This window comes from Euphorbia lathyris, chromosome 6, assembly GCF_963576675.1.
Source record: "Euphorbia lathyris chromosome 6, ddEupLath1.1, whole genome shotgun sequence".
Lineage (NCBI taxonomy): Eukaryota > Viridiplantae > Streptophyta > Magnoliopsida > Malpighiales > Euphorbiaceae > Euphorbia > Euphorbia lathyris.
In genome coordinates, this window is record NC_088915.1 from 68,051,743 (window position 1) to 68,069,703 (window position 17,961).

The 17,961-nt window shown below is 37.6% G+C and overlaps 1 pseudogene; it reads left to right on the forward strand.

Moving 5' to 3' along the window:
* The first annotated feature begins 14,771 nt into the window (after positions 1-14,771).
* Positions 14,772-16,674, forward strand: LOC136233734 (probable carboxylesterase 2; annotated as a pseudogene).
* The last annotated feature ends 1,287 nt before the right edge of the window (positions 16,675-17,961 follow it).

The following is a 17,961-nucleotide window of genomic DNA, read 5'->3' on the forward strand; positions in this document are numbered from 1 at the left end:
TCTAAAATTTGAATTCAAAATTTAAATTAAACAGAACTGAAACGATTTTTTTACTATAAAGTCAATCTTCATTGATAATAAAATTTTAACTTTTTTTTGTTAGGAAATTTTAAGTTTCTTTTTATATCTTAATATAATAAATCTAAGAACAATATATTTAATTATAGGGTTTGTAGTAATTGGAGTGTTGATGGGAGAAGGTCACGTGATATAGGTAGAATACAATACAACCTCTGTATTGTGCACATGCTGTTAGACAAGGGACAATTTCCAAGGACTTCTATGTATTTTTTCAATCATTTTAGTATTAAAAAAAATACTTTTTTTCATTCTTTCTCTTATCCTTTTTTTCAACTTGTCATAATATTATAACTTATATATATTAAAAAATAAAAAATAAATATTAAAGTCAGCAGCGGAGGAGAGACAGGGGATATTGGGAATCAAATTACTAATTACATGAGATAATGCGCAGAAATACCCTAACGTTTATAATTAGGAGCAATTTTACTTCTAACATTAACGGTTAAAAGCAATTTATCCTTAAAGTTGACAAATTAAGTCAATTTAAAAAATAATTAATCAAATTTTATTCTGGGTCATGAATCTTATCATCTATATTTCACATTTACGTTATTTTATCACTCATTAGTAATAGATCATAAACATATGATTAAACGTGAAGAAAAATATTATCATTTGCATGAGCTGAAAAAAATCAAATATTTCACTGAATTTAGAAATATTAGCCTTCAAATATATTATTAAATCACAAAAAAATATGAAATCGAACCAACCGATATGCAATTAGTGCAGAATAACGAATAAAATATATATGCTTTATAATAATGTCTGAAATTGACCAAACTTACCAACGTTAGGGATAAAATTACTCTTGAATATTAATCTTAAAAGTAAAATTTCATCATTTTAGACATTAAAAGTAAAATGGCTTATGAATGTAAACATTAGAGATATTTTTACATCTTATCCCTAATATTAACTTCTTATCTATAATTAACTTCTTATCTATAATCTTTCTAAATTAGTCCTTAAAGTACTATTTAACCCTTAATCTATAAAATATATGTGTGTTTACCCCTTAACATATTATTTTGATATTAACCCTGACCAATACAACAACAACAACAACAACAAAGTTTTAGTCCCGAAATGATTCGGAGTCGGCTAATATGAACCATCATATAAAACCGTGATAACCCTGATCAATAAAAAATAAAAAAATGTTTATATTTACCATTTGACCTATCATTAGGTGACATTGACCTTAACGTATAATAATCAATTCTATTTAATCCAATTTAAATAGAAATTAAAACATATATACGAAAACTCATTAAGAATTTGTATTTGATGATTACTAATCACAATACAACCGTTACAAATATTTCATCAATATGCTTAATTGCTTAAACATTTGTATAACATTTCACACCTGAAAACGATTTGTTTCTCCGTTTCTACAATCTTGGAGAACAATATTTTTTCCACCCGATTAGTAATCATCCCACGCACGATCTAACGAGTCTCTTTGTATAAACACTAATTTTTTTTTGTCTAAATTAGACAAAATGTGATTGATTGTTATATGCCGGGAACTAAAGGTGATTGTTTTTTATATATCAGTGAATTACGGTCGCAAAATAATAGATCAAAGAGCAATCATAAATATTTTTTATATGGACGCAAAGGTCATTAAATACTTTAAACCTTTGAATTATCATGTATTTTTAATTTTAATATATTAAACTTCTAATCTTTTATTCGTGACATAGTAAGTAAGAAGATGAATAAGGAAGAATTCAAATAAACTCTTCTTAATTTCTCATTAAGGCAAAAGATTACAGAGCAAGGAATATAAAGAAAGCAAATAAGGAAACTAACAAAGTAAACGGTTACAACCAAAACAACAAAAGTGCTTGTCCTTTAATGATTAGTACATCGTATAAATGATGACAACATGATGATGAGAGAATTGATCAGGTGAGGATACGCATGAGGTGGTAAGGTGAGATGCTTCTAGAAGGTAACTTTGGAAGGTAAAATTTTAGGGATAAATTAGGGTTACCATTGAAACCTCTGGGATTTTTCTCAATTGATTCTCTTGAGCCTCCCTCAAACTTGACTTGGTACAGGTTGAACAAACCAAGTTTGGATAGCAGAAAACGCAACTGAAGCGAATGTTGAGCTTTAGCAAACAGATTAGCCAGTTGAAGTGCTGATAGACATCAAATGTATCATTCTAGATTGAACTCGTTCTCTGATGACATGACAATCGAAATCAATGTGTTTCATCCTCTCATGGAATATTGGGATTTTGGCAATGTGCATTGCGACGTGTTATCACAAAAGAGTAGAGCTGGTGGAGGGGGCGTTGGCTGCAATTCTCGGAGCAAATTTGTGAGCCAGTAAATCTCACAAGATGTCAATGTCATGGCTCTATACTCTAGTTCACTAGAACCAGTGAAGCACCAAGACATAATGAACATCACTGGAGTTAATTTGGAACGATGAATGGATCAGGTGAGGATACGTATGAGGTGGTAAGGTGGGATGTTTCTAAAAGGTAATTTGAAACGGTAAAATTAAGTTACATTTTTTTTAAACAAAAAAAAAGCTTTAAATACAAAACTCAGTTAATAAAACATCAATACTCATTCATTTATGTTAAACATTTGCATTTTTTGGGCCTGCTATCTAGGGAAGCCTCCAATCCGACACTTTTATTTTAATTATAACACTACAAAAAAACAGAGTTTCAGGCACAATTAGTTAGGCACAAATTATAATTTTGGTCCTCAATTATAGTTTTAAATTAATATAGGTATAATTATATTTTTTTGTCTCTAATTCTTTTTTAATTAAGAAAAGGGGACAAGTTTAATTAATTGAAATTATAAATATTTTATATTTAATTTTTTTTAATAAGAAAGGGAACAACAAACGATGGTTTTTTCTATTGTTTAACCTGTTCCTTCAAAGCTTATTAGTCATTTGTTTTTCGCGGATGACTGTTATCTTTTCTTCAAAGCTTCTGAGGCTAACTGCAGAGTTGTTCAAGAGGTGCTTAATGAGTATGAGCTTGCTTCTGGACAGGTGGTTAATTTCACTAAATCTGCAATCCTATTTGGGAGGAATGTTGGATCTGATATGAAAAGTCTCATTTGTAACATTTTGGAGGTCCCTGAAACTTCTAATCAAGGAAAGTATCTAGGGTTGCCTTCAATGATTGGAAGAAGTAAAAATGAAGTGTTACGTTTTATAAAGGATAGAGCTTGGAAAAGGATACAATCGTGGCATACTAAATTATTATCTAGAGGAGGGAAAGAGGTTCTTCTAAAAACAGTTCTACAGGCTATGCCAAACTTTGCTATGAATGTCTTTCTGCTACCCTTAGGAGTCTGTCAGGAACTGGAAAGAATGTTTAATGCTTTCTGGTGGAGTGGAAGTGGTAAGGGGATTAAATGGATGAGTTGGGAGAGATTGAGTAGGCCTAAATCGGTTGGGGGTCTTGGGTTTAGGAAGCTTCATGAATTTAATCTGGCTATGCTTGGAAAGCAAGGGTGGCGAATGATTACTGAACCTGATGCTTTGGTCACAAGGCTCTTTAAGGCAAAGTATTTTCGAAACTGTGATTTTTTACAAGCTGATAGAGGAAATAATCCAAGCTTTGTTTGGAGTAGCTTATGGGCTGCTCGTGGTTTGTTGGAGAAAGGCTGTAGACGTCGGGTTGGGGATGGGAATTTGATTAAAATTGGAGTTGATCCTTGGGTGCCCGCTAGCGATTCTGGGCGTATTTCATCGGTGTTACCTGACTATATCATGAATGCTCCTGTTTCATCGTTATTTCAACCCGATTGTCGAAGATGGGATATTGGAGTTGTACGAGATTTATTTAATGAGGAAGACCAGAATAATATATTAAGTATTCCTTTATCTGCTTTTGTGGATTCAAGTGTGTGGTATTGGAAGGAGGAGGCTAACGGTAGCTATTCGGTCAAAAGCTCATATCGAAGTATAACTCGGGTTGTGGAGGATACATTTTTTGATGTGTGGAAGTCTATTTGGAATCTAAGGATACCGGCAAAAGTGAGGAATTTTTTGTGGCGTGTCTGCAATGATATAGTGCCTACTGCTGATACACTTTTGAGAAGGTATATCCCTATTGATGCTAATTGTGTTTTTTGTGAAGCTAGAATGGTATCTGTGATGCATTTATTTCATTATTGTCCGTTTATAAACACAATTTGGAATATGGCGAATTTTGGAAATCCTATATTAAGGAATGATATTACAATGAAGGATTTAATTAGATTGGTGTTTGCTGGTCTAAATTTGGAAAAGAGATGTTTATGGGCAATGATTATTTGGGCTGTATGGTTTGGAAGAAATAAATTGGTTTGGGATGATGAAAGGATTGATGCTGCTGCAATATTAAAAATTGCTTTTGTTTCTCTTAAAAATTGGCAAGAAGCACAGACCACGCAAAGAAATGTTTGTAGGTTCTCTACGGTTTCTTCAAACCCGAATATATGCTCGAGATGGATTTTTCCAACGCCTCAAAAGCTAAAAGTTAATGTTGATGCTGCTGTTGTTCCGGGGTCTGGGATGCTGGGAATTGGAATTGTTATTCGGGACAGTGAAGGAAATTTTTGTTCTGCTCTGGCTGGTCCTATTGCTGGGAATTTCCAAGTTAGGGAAGGAGAAGCTGTTGGAATTAGAGAGGCGCTTAGCTGGATTAAAAATCAAGGGAAGGATAGTGTTGAAGTGGAATCAGACACTCAATTAGTGATCAATGATATCTATTCTGGATATTATCGTTCATCTTATGGGGTTATTCTGGAGGAATGCAAGAGGCTCCTTAGGAATTTTACTGATGTTCGTATCAGCTTTATTAATCGTTCTGCGAATAGGGTTGCTCATGCTTTGGCAAGGGCTAGTCTTTCTATGTCAGAATTTGAGGAATGGACTTCAAGTCCACCTAGTTGTATTTTGTATGATCTCTTTGTTGATTCTCAGTAATGAATTCAAGTTTGTCTTCAAAAAAAAAAAAAAACCTGTTCCTTCAAATCTTTCTTCCACTCGTCTATCAGATCCTATTTCCCTATTATTAACCTAGATTAATTTTTCCTCTTCTTTACGCCTTCTTATCTCATGCTTTCTCTATCTCTTCGCTATCCCCTGCCAGCCGATACAACGTCGACGTCCACAATCAGCACCACCACTCATCCCTTCTCTCTCGTCTCTTCTTTTGATTGGGTTTCCTTCGACATTTGCCTTCCTCTCCCCCTTCATTACACTTCCTTTCATCTTCTTCGATTTGTCTCCCAAATCTGACTGATGAATTCAACAACAATGGACAAATTCACCAGCAAGGGTAGGTCGGCAATATGGAGCTGCAAATTTGAGGACTGGAATCCCCATCGACTTTGATGAATTTTCAAGGTTAGGGTTTGTTTTATTTATTTATTTATTTTCTTGAAAATTTCATTGTTCTGTATATCTTCCTTCAATTGAACGAAATCTATTTGAGCATCAAGTAGTGTTTTACTAACCAAAAGGCTTTTTAGGTCTGTATACTTAAAGAAATGATTTGATTCAAGTATGACATGCCTTTTTTATTTATCTTTTATGCTCAATTTGGAGAGAAAGTAGAATAAGAGGAAATGTATACAATATCTTATCTTGTATAAGTAGATAATGTTTTATCTCTTTTATCTCGGTTAATGAATCTACTCTAACTGCTATTACAAACTAAGTATTTCATTTTCAATTCCCTTTCTTCAAAGATAGCCTTGCACATTACTGTATTGATTCCATCTGGTTTTAGATTAACTGAGAATCAAAGTGGATATCCTATTATGGTATTTTCTCATTGTTGCACAGTTTCATTCCCCCATTTTCCAAGATTTAATAGTGATGTCTTCGGTTTTGGTGAGAGTCATTAATGTATTCATGTGAACTTTTTATCACTGCAATTTTGTTTGCTTCAGGTCTATGATTTGCTTCTAATTACCATAGTTTGTATTTCTATTATAAAATGTCCCTTCTTCTGCAATTTCTACTCAACGTTTTTCCTTTTTGATTCAATCTCTCACTCTTTTAATTCTGATTATGCTTGATTCTAATTGGGTTTTATAAGATTTAGGATATTCATTCTGTATTTATCTTGAAATTAAATAAATTGTTAAAGGTTCGATTCTGATGTTCATTTCTCCTAATATGATTTGTTGTCAGATTCTTCTAATCGAGAGGCTTTCATGATTTCCTCATTTCAACTAATCCTTGAAGATGGAAGCATCAATCTAGATGGAGAAGGTAATAACTTATTAATTTATTGCAAGAATTTGAAAACTCCTTTTATATTAAATTGCTTAGCATCCATGTAGACGTAGAAGGTACTAACTTGATAATTTGGTGTCAAGACATTCTGGTTATTCATTTGGTTTAGCACTGAGGCATAGAACTTGGGTTTTAAACTCCTATTGCCTAATGAAATTTTTATCTTTTAAAGGTAATATCCTCTACTCTGTATTTTAAGACAGAGCTCTTTACATTTAAAGAACTGATTAAGCGAACAATAGGTTCTATCAACAGCAATGCAAAAGTTGTTGACATCACAGTTGAGGACTTTGCTTCCACACGGATTCAAACTGCATTTAGGGACTACGAGAGGTAAAAAAACTACTTTAAAAGATAAAAGTAATGAAATTTCAGTATGGCATAGATATAATTATATGCTTTGAGTTTTTAAGCTATTCTTATGACTGCAGAGTTTCTTCTAAAATTGGGTTTTCTAACTTTGAAGCATTGGTCTGGGAAATACATGAGAGAAGCTCAAAGTAAGATAATTATTTTCTTGAGTCTAGTGCTATTAAATTAGGATGATTTATGCTTGATTAATTGCTTTTTGGTATAGTGTTAGTTTTATCTTTAATTTTTTAATGGTGCTTAACAAATAAAATGTGCACTTACACCTTTTTTACTTCTATTTGGTTTATGAATGCAGTCTTATTTTCAAAAGTTTTAGACAATATTTATAGTATTATGTAGTTATTTCTGTTCTTGATATATTGTTTTTGGTGTGTAATGCTGTCATGTTGGACAACTCTGCAAAATTTGATAAAATCTGTATACTTGTGATAGTGTTATGACTAAAGTTGGCCAAATTAACTACTTTTATATATCTTAATTATAAAGCTTGTCATTTTTACTTTTAGTGATTATTAGTTTAAGGTGGAAAACCATGTAATTTTATATGTGCATCTATTTTGTCTTGTCTCTTAACTATAATTCTGCTAAAATGGTAATTAAAACCTTTTTTCTTAAAGTTTTTATGATGCGGACATCCGAACTGGCCACACTGATCGCGCGGACTCTAGCGGATCTTCAAGAATCAAGCTCACAGAGGATGCACCTGGAAGGGAGGATCCCCAAGACATGCGAGCAAGGCGGATCTAGGAGTACGCCAGAAGGCGTATCCACATATGAGCATGGGCGGATCGCCAAGATTACTTCCTCAGGAAGTCGACCAACAGACAGCCTGACAGTCCGTACCTGTGCCGACGTACTCCTTGTCTGAGCAGACTATCCATTTTGCCCTTTGTCTTATGCCTTTTTGTAACCCTAATAGGGGTAGCGTCGGTCATTAGGGGATGTATTTATACCCTCATTTTGTAAGAATGGAACAACTTTTATCAATCAAATATCATTTCTCTTTGAGAATTAAGGTTTATACCTTGTTATCGGGATTCACTCCTTCAAGTTAAGCTTGAGAAGAACATCTTTGTTAGTTTACGACTAAAACCTTCATTTCTCGCTTTCAATCCATATCAGTTGGTATCAGAGCCAATCGTTTCCTGACCCGAAACTTCTTTTGGCAATGGTTCAACCCCGACAACCGCAAGATTCCATGGAAACCAATGACCAGAGGTATGAGGAGCTAAGGGAGCACCTCGCGGAACAGATTCAGGCCAGCCATGAGCGGCAGAGACAGACCGATCAAAAGTTCCTGGAGTTAACCACCTCCCTGGAAAACTTCAAACTGGAGGTTCGGTCCTTTATCCAATCCGCAGCAGGAGGATCAACTCAGAGAAAGGAGGAGCCCTTGAACAACCACGTCCACAAATGGGTCCTAGGGATCCTGAGGTAAGAAGGCCTGACTTTGTCCTTGTGCATAACGCTGATAGCGATAGTGATGATTTTGAGGATATTGGGGATAATGGTGCCTTTAGAAATATGAGGGGTGTTGGCCCGAATGATAACAGACGTGTGGGTATGGCTAGGGCAGAACCAGATCTAGGAAACTTTGACAGGGATGATGCCTTTAAGTTAAAAATAGACTTACCGTCTTTTGGTGGTGAACTGGATATAGAGGGGTTCTTAGATTGGTTATCGGAAGTTGAGCGCTTCTTTGAATATGCTGGGATTCCTGATGAGAGGAAAGTAAGGCTGGTGGCGTATCGCCTGAAGGGTGGCACATTAGTTTGGTGGGATCAGATGAGGGAAGAAAGAAGAAGAGGGGGCAGAGATCCGATTAGATCTTGGCTACGAATGAAGGCGATGTTGAGGGAGCGGTTCTTACCGCCGGACTATGAGCAGTATATCTACAGCTCCTACAGAGGATGCTCTCAAGGTGCCCGAAGTGTCCATGAGTATACCTCAGAATTCTTAAGGCTATCGGCTAGGGCCAACTTATCTGAAACTGAAAGCCAAAAGACCTCTAGGTACCTAGAAGGGTTGAGATACAACATCCATGATCGTATTGGCACACATATGGTGGTTCGAGTGCAATTTGCCAGGAATTTGGCCCTGAAGGCTGAATCTCAACTAAGCGGGCGAACCCGGAGATCCGCCGCTACCGAGTATACGCCTGGCGGAAGGGATAACGTGAAGTCTTATGACAAAGGCAAGCAAGTGGCGAGTGCCAGTGGAGTCAGGGTTAACAGTGGGGGAAGAGGATCTGTTGGAGATACTAGGCCATACAAGGAGGTACCTACACCACCTAAGAGCAACAATCCATATGCGAGGCCCGTGCCTTTTAAATGTTTCAGGTGCAATGAACCAGGCCATAGATCCAACGAGTGTCCTAGGAGGAAGAGTGCTAACATGGTGGAAAGATGTGAAGAAGACTATGAAGAAGGGGATGAAGTATATTGTGAACCCTTGGGAGAGGATGATGATGAGGCGGATGAAGGGAGATACGCCATTCATGTGGTTAGACGCTTATTAGTCTCCAGCCGACTAGAGGGCGATCAGAGGCATCAACTATTCCGGACTCGTTGCCTTGTGAACAAAGGGCGATGCAACGTAATCATTGATAGTGGTAGTCAGGAGAACATTGTGAGTAGCAGCGCCGTTCAGAAGTTCGGGTTATTGGTAGAGGCGCACCCTGATCCCTACAGGGTGGGATGGATCAAGAACGTTGGCGAGTTGAGGGTGACCCAGAGATGCAAGGTACCGATTGAGATTGGTAACTATCATGATGAAGTCTATTGTGATGTGGTCGATATGGACGCATGCCACCTATTGTTGGGCCGACCCTGGCAGTTTGATAACAACGCCACCCACGCCGGAAGAGAGAACACTTACAGATTTGTGAAGAATGGGGTGAAGTTTGTCCTTACACCAATGGTGAGAGAGCCAAAGGCCGACGAGAAGTCTACCTTGGTAGTCTGTCCTACACACAAATCGTTTGTCAGCGAATATGAAGAAAGCCAAATGGTATACGTGGTAATGGTTAAGGCGAATCACGAATCCGCCCAAAGGGACGAAAGGGAAATGCAGAGTGAAGTGACCCGCCTACTTGGCGAGTATCAAGATCTGTTCCCGGAAGAGCTACCCAGTGGGTTACCACCTTTGAGGGACATCCAACATCATATCGATCTGGTGCCTGGGGCTAGCTTACCAAGCCTCCCACACTATCGAATGAGTCCGAAGGAGAACGACATCATGAGACAGAAAGTGGAGGAACTCATCGAGATGGGATACGTTAGGGAGAGTATGAGTCCTTGCGCCGTTCCAGCTTTACTTACGCCGAAGAAGGATGGGTCTTGGCGGATGTGTGTTGATAGTAGGGCCATCAACAAGATCACCATCAAGTACAAATTCCCCATTCCAAGGTTGGATGATATGCTAGACCAGCTTGGCGGATCTAAAGTCTTCTCCAAGATTGATCTCAGGAGCGGTTATCACCAGATACGTATTCGAGCTGGGGATGAATGGAAGACTGCTTTCAAGACTAGGGATGGATTGTATGAGTGGTTAGTGATGCCATTTGGGATGACCAATGCCCCTAGTACTTTTATGAGGCTAATGAATCAGGTGCTTCGCCCGGTGATTGGGAAGTTCGTAGTTGTGTATTTTGATGATATTTTGATTCATAGCCAGACCTTGGCGGATCATGAGAAGCATTTGCAAACAGTATTTGATCTGTTAAGGAAACACCAGCTATTCGCCAACACCAAGAAGTGTGACTTTGTCATGGAAAGTTTGGTTTTCCTTGGATTCGTGGTTAGTGGCGACGGTGTCCAAGTGGATGGAGAGAAGGTGAGAGCCATCCGAGAATGGCCGACTCCGAGGAATGTGGGGGACATCAGGAGTTTTCATGGGCTAGCAACATTTTATCGAAGATTCATTAAGAACTTCAGTTCCATAGTGGCCCCATTGACAGAATGTTTGAAGAAAGGAAAGGGGTTCGAGTGGGCGGACGCCCAAGAAGAGAGCTTCGCCTTGATCAAGGAAAAACTGAGTACAGCGCCAGTGCTGGCGTATCCTGATTTTGATAAACTGTTTGAAGTTGAGTGTGATGCTAGTGGAATTGGGATTGGTGGTGTTTTGATGCAAGAGAAAAGGCCCATTGCGTACTTCAGTGAGAAGCTATGTGACGCACGGTAAAAGTGGGCAACGTATGATCAAGAATTTTATGCCATAGTGAGGGCATTGAAGGTATGGGAGCATTACTTAGTGGGGAAAGAATTCATTCTCTACACTGACCATCAGGCCCTCAAGTATCTAGGAAGTTAGAAGCAACTTCGAAGCTCCATGCATGCCCGATGGTCCGCCTTCATAGATAAGTTCCCCTATAAGCTTATCCATAAGGCGGGAAAACAAAACGTAGTGGCGGACGCCTTGAGTCGGAGGGTTGCACTAATAAAAACCGTCAATCTGGAAACCGACTGCTTCGAACATATCAGAGGAGAGTACCTGGCGGATCCCGATTTCGGTAGCATTTGGGAGAAATGTAAAACCCAGCATGGAGATGGAGCGTATCACATCACGGATGAGTATCTAATGAGGGGTAACCAACTTTGTTTACCTTGCACTTCCATCCGCGAAAAAGTTATCCACGATCTGCATGGCGGATCCCTGGGGGGACATTTTGGGCGAAACAAGACCTATGAAGCAGTAAGTTCCCGTTATTTCTGGCCCAAGATGAGGAGAGATGTGGCGTACCTAGTAGAACGATGCTATATCTGCCAGACCGCCAAGGGACACCCCACTAATGCTGGTTTGCAACTACCACTACCTGTACCAGAAACTATATGGGAGGATCTGTCCATGGATTTTGTCCTAGGGTTACCCAGAACTCAGAGGGGCATGGATTCCATCTTTGTGGTTGTTGACCGATTCTAAAAAATGGCACACTTCATACCATGCCGAAAAACCAATGATGCATCGGCAACTGCTAAACTGTTCTTCAAGGAGGTCGTCAGACTACATGGCGTACCAAAGAGTATTGTCTCAGATTGTGACACGAAGTTTCTGAGTCACTTCTGGCGGACCTTGTGGGCTCTTTTTGATACTTCTCTGAAGTTTAGTACCACTGCCCACCCTCAGACAGACGGACAGACAGAAGCGGTCAATAGAACTCTGGGAAACTTACTGCGTAGCAAGTGCAAGGATAAGCCCCGGATGTGGGATGTGGTTCTAGCCCAAGCTGAGTTCGCCTACAACGGCTCTGTACATTCGGGAACCGGGAGATCACCATTTGAGGTAGTATACACAAAGACCCCAAACCATGCCCTTGATATAGCATACCTTCCAAAGGGAAATGTGACTGCCAACCAGCTGGCCCAGGACTATATGCAGATGCACCAAGAGGTAAGGGAGACTCTTGAGGATAGAAATCAGAAGTTAAAGGCTAAGGCGGATGAGCACCGCAGGGACCTACAGTTTGAAGTTGGAGATGAGGTCATGGTATATTTGGGCAAGGAGAGGCTCGCCAACACCGCAAGCAGCAAACTTCGGCCTAGGAGGTATGGGCCATATAAAATCACCAAAAAGATCAACGCCAATGCCTATCATATAGCATTGCCAAACTGGCTTGGCAAAGTCTCACCAGCGTTCAACATCCGTGACCTTAGCCCATGGAAATCGGATGGTCCTTTAGAGCTCAACAAAAACGAATCAGTGCCAGACTCTTTTAAAGAAAGAGAGAATGATGCGGACATCCGAACTGGCCACACTGATCGCGCGGACTCTAGCGGGTCTTCAAGAATCAAGCTCACAGAGGATGCACCTGGAAGGGCGGATCCCCAAGACATGCGAGCAAGGCGGATCTAGGAGTACGCCAGAAGGCGTATCCACATATGAGCATGGGCGGATCGCCAAGATTACTTCCTCAGGAAGTCGACCAACAGACAGCCTGACAGTCCGTACCTGCGCCGACGTACTCCTTGTCTGAGCAGACTATCCATTTTGCCCTTTGTCTTATGCCTTTTTGTAACCCTAATAGGGGTAGCGTCGGTCATTAGGGGATGTATTTATACCCTCATTTTGTAAGAATGGAACAACTTTTATCAATCAAATATCATTTCTCTTTGAGAATTAAGGTTTATACCTTGTTATCGGGATTCACTCCTTCAAGTTAAGCTTGAGAAGAACATCTTTGTTGGTTTACGACTAAAACCTTCATTTCTCGCTTTCAATCCGTATCATTTTAGACGTCAATGACCTTCTAGTATTGTCTACAACCTCGGTTTTATCTATTTCAAGAACTCTTACAACTTTTCTACTTATCTGTAGCTCTCTCTAAAGACATTTTAAATCTGATTTCAGCTGTCTGTATTTTTTTGTTAACGTTTACCAACTTTAAGGACTGTTTTGCAATATCTGGACTTTTCTGGATTTTTTAAACGTGAAACCCTTGAGCATTAGCAGTATGTCCTTTTGTTATGGATTTTTTTTTTAAATGTGAAACTTACTTTATTGACTTGCAGAATCTTTCTCCATAGATTTTCACCCACTTTCATTTTCAATTTTTTATTCTTTAATTTGATATATGCTCTTTCAGGCGATATAAGATCTGATTATTGCTAATTGTTTATTTTAGCTTTGCTGATTTATTAAATATTTATATGTTTAATGCTCTGTAGATGTCGGTCTTGGTCTTATGACTTGTAGATGTTTCCTTGGTATTTGACAACATTGAAGAGGAAGGTCCAGAACGTGGTAATTACATAAAACATATATGTCAAGTTGGCTCTAACTAACAGTTGGAGAAATGCTATAGATAAGGAATCTTTGCTTGTCTAATCATTTATTATAGCCTTTTCATGGTAGAGAAATAATAATAAAAACATATATGTCAAGCTAGGGCTCTCACTAGCAGTTGGAGAAATTCTACAGATAAGGAATCTTTGCATTCCACTCGAGCTCAACTTTTGTTATTGGAGTTATTATAGGTAGATGATAGCCGGGGACTGAATCATAACGTTAATTATAAATTTGATGCATCTGTATGATCACACTTGATATAAATGCATTTGTATGATCAAGATAGTATACTTGCATGATTTTATTATACTTCTTTGGATTTATATGTTGTGAAATATAATGATTTTTATGGACTTCGTTTGCAGATGGTACTCCTTACACTCTTAATCATGGCTGTCACAATAAGCACCTTATTAGAACTACTGTGCGTCTGCAGATTAACAAGGATTTGATCAGAACGAAACAGTTTAATGCTCAAGAGGCGCTTGAATATGGTTTTTAGAAATTATTATAGGACATTAGAACTGATGTTGTTTAGGAAGAACAAGCTCAATGAAGTTGTACTGTTCAATTTTTTTCTACACGTTTCCCGTCGAATAGTACCGTTCAGTTTTTTTCTAAACATTTTCTGTCGAATATTACTGTTAAATAAAAGATTATTGTGTTCATAATTAGCTTATGCTTGTGAATTATTTTTATGTCTATATACTAGGATTTGGTTTGCTACTAGTAAATTACAGAGATGATTATCATCCCTTATTGTAGGGACAAATTTTTGTTTATATGGGACGACATACCGTCCCTAGAACAAGGGACGACAGTTGTCCTTAGGAACGGGGATGAAATGTCGTCCCTAAGAATAAGGACGACAGTTGTCCCAAAGAATAGGGATGAAATGTTGTCCCTAGGAACAGGGACGATAGTCGTCCCTAAGAATGGGGATGAAATGTCATTCCTAGGAATGGGGACGGCAATCGTCTCTATGAACGGGGACGATAGTCGTCCCTCTCAACGGGGACGATGTCATTTTTTTCGTCCCCTATAGAATCGGGTACGAAGGAAACAATGACGAAAAATGGGGACAAAAAAATTGTGCTCAAAAGTATAGGGGACGATTTTTTCCGTCCCTGAATGTGTTTTTTTTTGTAGTGTAATACAAAAATTATTGAGATCTTATTGTTAAAAGTCATTTCTATTTAAATAGTTATTTTTCCGTATCTGAAATTAACAATAATCATATATACAAAACAAAAATGCAGTATGTTAAAATAGAATAAAAAATCTATAATAGTACATACAATTTTTTTTCTCACGATAAGTGGATCTCAACTCTAATAGCACAATAGTGAGTCTCTAAAATTTATTTCAATTCTTTTTCTCTTGACAGTAAGATAAAGTACAAAAAAAAACCTTATAGTTTGTCTGATTTACAAATTCCATAATTAAAAACTTATGCTGATTGCGCAATTAAAAGGAATTATGAGTCAATTTTTCAATCAAAAAATATTTATGGTTTAATTAATTTACAAAATCAGGCATTATATATTAACTAATTTGCAAAGTAATAGTATTTTAATATAGCTGCTAACTGTTTTATTCTCCACAAAGAAAATACTTAATGTGCTTTTAATTGGATTACATGTTATAATTTATTAAGGGAAAAGTACAAAAATAAACCTTGTGGTTTGACCCATTTTCGAACAGCACCCATGTGGTTTAAAAGTTTGCAAAATGGTATTTTGAGGTTCATTCCGTTAGCAAACACATACCAAATTGACTAACGGTGTTAAAAGTCAAAGGAAAAAGAGTTAATTTGGTTCTTATATTTATTTATTTTATAAATTAACCCCACGTATTATCTAATTATCATAAATAAACCCCAAAATAAAAATTAAAAATCAACTACACCATCTTCTCCATCTCTTTCCTTTCTTATTTTTATTCTTTTTTCTCTCTCTTCTTTGTTAACTTCTCTCTCTAAAATCAATTGAATTTCTCTCTCTAAATAAGAAACAATCTCTCCAAATCAATATCAAAATAACTAAAAAGGTACTTACTTAACAATTATAATTATCCAATAATTACGATTTAAAGAACAGTACTTTGGTCCAAGCTGGAAAGAGTTCTCGGACTCATAAGAGGAAAAGAACACCAAGCAGACGGAGAAAAGAGGTTCAAATCCAGGAACCTGGGAGCCATTATACCCTCTGAAACGTTTCTACTTTTCTGATCAGGTGTATCACACCTAAGCTCCCGATACAACGCGAAAAATGGAATCTTAAACAATAATGGAGTCTTATAACTAGATTCAACAAATCAAAAGACACCGTTATCACACCTCAAACCGGAGTCTCATCCAGATTCTACCTCCCCAACTCAATCAAAACACATGAAAAAATCCCCCTTGTAATCTACCGTCACGGCGGGGGCATTTTCTTATCCTCAACCGCCGATCCCTTCTACCACCACAACCTAAACAAAATAGTTGCAGAAGCCAGAGTACTTCTAGTTTCAATTAATTACAGATTAGCCCCCGAGACACCACTTCCGGCTGCTTATGAAGACTCCTGGACTGCACTCAATTGGATTTTCCAACGCCAAGACTCCTGGCTGAATAATTACGCAGATTTTGATAAGGTTTTTCTCGCCGGAGATTTTGTGAAAAATGTCGACTTTGAATAATGATACTGCTTATGGTGCAAACATGGCTCATCATTTTGGTGTAAGGCTTGGTAAAAATAATGATACTTTTGGGATCAAAATTGAAGGAATAGCTATGATTCATCCTTACTTTTGGGGGAAAGATCCAATAGGTGTGGAAGTAAGTGATGAAGTGAGAAAATCAATGGTGGATGATTGGTGGTTGTTTGTTTGTCCGTCAGAGAAATGGTTGGATGACCCGATGATTAATCCCTTTGTGGATGAAACGGTGGCGTTGTTGGAGCTTGAAGGATTGGGCTGTGAGAGAGTGATGGTGGTTGTTGCAGAGAAAGATATATTGAGAGATAGAGGAAGGTTTTATTATGAAAATTTGGTGAAGTGGATGGAGAGGGACTGCAGAGATTGTGGAAATACAAGGAGATCATATTTAATCCTAATTCTGACAAAGCTAAGTCATTGTATAAGACTCGGTCTTCTTTTTTTAACAAACCATAGTTTCAATTTTTTTTTAGTTATTTTGATATTGATTTGGAGAGATTGTTTCTTTTTGTTAGAGAGAGAAATTCAATTGATTTTAGAGAGAAAAATTAACAAAGAGGAGAGAGAGAAAGAGAACAAAAATAAGAAATGAAAGAGATGAAGAAGATGGTATATTTGATTTTTAATTTTTATTTTGGGGTTTATTTGTAATAATTAGATAATAAGTGAGGTTAATTTATAAAATAAATAAATATAAGGACCAAATTAACTCTTTTCACTTTGACTTTTAACACCGTTAGTCAATTTGGTATGTGTTTGCTAACGGAATGAACCTCAAGATACCATTTTGCAAACTTTTAAACTACAGGGGTGCAGTTCGAAAATGGGTCAAACCACAAGGTTTATTTTTGTACTTTTCCCATTTATTAATTTAGCAAGTAAATGTTTAATGTGGCAAAAGATAAATGATTATGTTTTATAAGAAAATCACAACTTGGTTTACACAGAAAAAATAAATGATTATGTATTAAAATAAAAGATAAAAGATTAATCTATCAAAATTCGAACGATAAAATCCATTTATTTTGAAGTTGAGCATCACTGTTTTTGGTGGATTGATCAGCACTTTAAACTTAATTTTTGGAATGGGGCCTGGATGTGTCCTTCGCTGGCTGTACAGGTTGGCCTATCTGCTAGTCAACAGCGTCGTTGTTTTGATTTGGTGGAGGATTATTTGGATGGTAATAATTGGCATAATCTACTCGTGTTACCTGCGGATGTGGAGAATAGATTGCGGAATATTAGTCGGGGTAGGGGACGATGTTGATATTTGTGTTTGGAAGCCTGCTATGAGTGGGGTTCTAACTCTTAAGCTCATGTACGCTTGGCTTAGATCTCCTCCTACTCAACAGCATTGGAGTCGTTTTTTAAGCTGTCAGAGTGTTCCTCCTGCACACTCGCTTATTGGATGGCGGGCTTATCTTGAGTATTTTCCAACACATGATCAGCTTCAGTTGCGCGGCTGTCAAGTTGTTTCTCATTGTAATTTGTGCTCGTTAGATACTGAAATGTTGGACCACCTTTTTGTCTCATGTCGGTTTTCCAAATTTATTTGGCATGGTGTTAGCTCATTGTTTGGAAGACGAATTAACATGGACTCAACTCTTAGGAATCTAGTTGATCATGCTGTTATTCAACGTTTCAGTACTCAAATCACTGATTTGTGGACGACATCAATTGTTAATACGATTTGGGCTCTATGGCTTGCTCGTAATAGGTCCATTTTTGAGGATGAGAGGGTTG